Genomic DNA, 3592 nt, shown 5'->3' on the forward strand with positions numbered 1-3592 from the left:
GAACAGCATAATAACCAGGAGTTACCTGCGAACTCCGGACAAGAGTACATTGGCTAAAGCCGTACATCACATATCAGGGTTTCGGTCCCCACAATTGGGTCAATAATCATTAAAATCCGTCTCGGGATAGATAAAATATCTCCCGTTTAGTAGTCGGAACAATAACCGTGAGTTCCCTTGACTTACCGTACGGGAATAAGACAAACAGAACAATAAGAGAGACATCGGGGATAGCTGGCCCACCTCGGGGCAAGTCGAGTCGGCGGACGAGAATCACACCCATTAGACTCTACGGAGTCATCCAGGAAAGTTTTAGAATGATCGGGTTACATTTGTAAACGTTTTGGAAGTCCAACCACTTTTCTAGTAAAATGCACCTTTTATAATTCAATTCTATTGAATGAATAGTAACGAAAACTAATCTCGGGTTACGATGAGCAGGATGGTCCCCGAGGCCGAAATCTCAACCTAGTAGACCTAGGGCATGCCAAAGAAGGAAAGGATAAGCTTTACATACCTTTCGCGCTACTCACGCTTGTCCAAACTCAATCTCCGTTTCGCCCAAAACCTACAAATGGTCATTTTTACCAATTGTTAACTATAAGGCTTTTGGTATTCAATCTTTAACTCATCACTTGTCTACAAAAATTTGGGCAGCATTTCCCCTATAAACGCGTCTATCCGAATTTCCAATTGCTCTCCTGTTGACACAGAAATACCAACAATAACATATGGACACAACCATATCTTCAATTCTTTTATTTCAACAAGAACAACAACATATCAAAACAGCCCCCAACTGTAACATAACGATGCCCGAAATTCTAACGAACACTTGCAATACACCAAGCAGCCCATATGCACTTCTTATACCTTATTTCATGCAATATTTTCAGAACATTTCAGGGAAATACAACAACAGCCACTCGACACCGCATCATCTACTCATGTGCAATAAAACCACATTATTATCTCTATAATCCTTACACGTCTCGAAGGGTCCGGAGAATCACCATAACCTTAAACGTAACTGGAGAACTTACGAAGCTTCGACGAAACTCCAATCGCAAAAATATATTCATATCTTTTATCCATCTTCTATATCATTACTAATAATCTCAAATACTTTAAAAGGGCACTCACATTACCTCATATACGCTCATAACGCGATTTCAAATCCTTTTGGTTACGATGTCACCTCGGGATACTTAAGGCAACCATATATATAACGATATTCTTACTAACTCGATTAACTTTCCTTGAACTTTCTTAACTCATTCTTTCTTGTCTTAATTAAAATAACACAGACTCTTACGGGGTGTAACATGACTAATGGCCATTGTTATGATATTAATGAAGGTATAGACGCTAGCATTGGAAGGAAGCGTGCAAGTGTAGAATAGTCCGACGAAAAGGTATGTAAGGCTAACCCTTTTTTTCATAAGGCATGGTTCCTTGGCCAAACTCTTGAACCCTCTATATGAGTATGTTGTATTCAAACGATTAACACTCCGAGCCCATAAGCTTACGATCCTCGATACGTGCTACGAATGTACTACGCACCCCATTTGACGAGTAAGCATAAGATAGAGATATAGCGAAAAGGATGATGTTAGTGATGACGATGATAATAATAATAATGATGCTAAAGGTGCCTACGGGCTATTATATTCACATGTGCCTATGAAGGGCTATAATGACACCCCGAGCTTATAATGCCGGGTAGAATATATGTATATGGATGTATATATATATATGTATGTATATGATTACGTAACGCGCGCGCACACATCTGCAGATGGTACGGATAACCCTGAAGCCTTTGTAGGGCCAGGTAGAAATAACATTGAGAGTTGGTTGGCCAAGTATGTATGAAACACCGAACCTTATGGTCGGGTACGCTATGTATGTATATAAGTGTATGGCTATGTATATAATATGAATATGAATGTGGAAAGACTATGTATATGAATGCGAATAGGGGCATGTATACGAATACAAGCACTATTATGAAATACGCATGAGAAATGGAAAGTTCCTATGAAAGGCAGGTAAGTGCCATGATGATGATATTATTGTCTTCCCTCCTATGCCACTTCATATATTGTTTATGATGCTTCTATATTGATGTTGATCATGTTTTACATACCCAGTACATTCTTCGTACTGACGTCCTTTTGTTTGTGGACGCTGCGTCATGCTCGCAGGTGCACAGGGAGACAGACTTGATCCATAGCTGCTTATTCAGAGATTACATAGCGGAGCTCCATTTCCTTCGGAGCCATAGCTTTGGGTACTTATTCTTTTGTGTATATAATTATGGGCATAGCGGGGTCCTGTCCCGCTCATGTGATGTGTTATACTCTTCTTAGAGGCTCGTAGTCATGTGTATATGGTTAGACATGTCCGGCCTTGTCGGCCTATGTTTTGTGCATAATTTTGTCAGCCACGTTGGCCCAGGTACATTGATGTGTCCTAGATGCCTATTGTTACACCCCGCGTTTTCAGAGCAGGAGTATGACATTTACCTCACCGTAGTAAGGGAGTGTCGGAGACGTCCCATAATGTTTTGAAAAGCACAAGCCATGGAAAGTACGTAACAACGAAGAAAGAGGGTGAATTACGATCTCGTAAGTCGTAATCGGGAAAGAGTATTTTGAAACACGAGAACATGATCATTATTAGTATAATAAGTGATAAATATCATGTATGGAGAGTTTCGGAATATTTCGAGATCGAGCAAATTGAAGAAAATAAGTTCGATGAAAATTTGAGAAATGCTGGAAAGATTTTTAGTCAACTTTGGAGGGGTATATATCCATGTATATTTGGAGTTTTAAGGCGTTTCAAAAGCCTAAAATGCAGTTCGTCGAGTCTAGTTTATAATGTAACAAACCGCTCGTTGATAGGACCTCGGAGGAGAGAATTATAGACGTTACAAACTGAACTGTCGCGCAGAAACAGCACTGCTACAGCACTGCTACAGTACCGCTACACTACCGCAGCATTACTGTAGCTACAGTGACGCCGTTTCAGCCCTTATAAAAAGGGGAAAACCCCCATTCTTATCATCAAAAAAACTTCTCAAAACTTCCAGAAAAATCAGCCATCAAAGGGCTCCTAAATTCCCCATAAAAGTGAAGGATTTTGAGTGAATTTAAGGCTACGGAATATCAATCGAAGTCCGAGCAACGCATAGTCACAAATATGATTTCATTTTGGAGTTGGAGTGGCTTGGAAACAAGTAAATGTTGAAGATTTGGCTACCTTCATGAAAAACAAGGTATGAATTTGTTGAATCTCTTTCTCTATCAATATGAATTAAGAAATAATGGCAAGAACAAGGTGATAGTTTGTTGTATTGATGTTGTTAATTTGTGGGTTGAGATTTGAAGAAAAATTGGACGAAATATACATATATCTATCTTGTAGGATGTTGGGGATGTTATTATTGATGTTGTTAGTACTAATTTCAACTTCTTTACGGAAATAAAGTTATTAAATAGTTGTATCACAAGTGGGTTGGTTGAGAAATTTGGAAAATAGTGTGTGGATTGTTTTATGGCATATGTTGGTGTTGGAAATGATATCA

This window comes from Lycium barbarum, chromosome 8 (genome assembly GCF_019175385.1).
Source record: "Lycium barbarum isolate Lr01 chromosome 8, ASM1917538v2, whole genome shotgun sequence".
Classification (NCBI taxonomy): Eukaryota; Viridiplantae; Streptophyta; class Magnoliopsida; order Solanales; family Solanaceae; genus Lycium; species Lycium barbarum.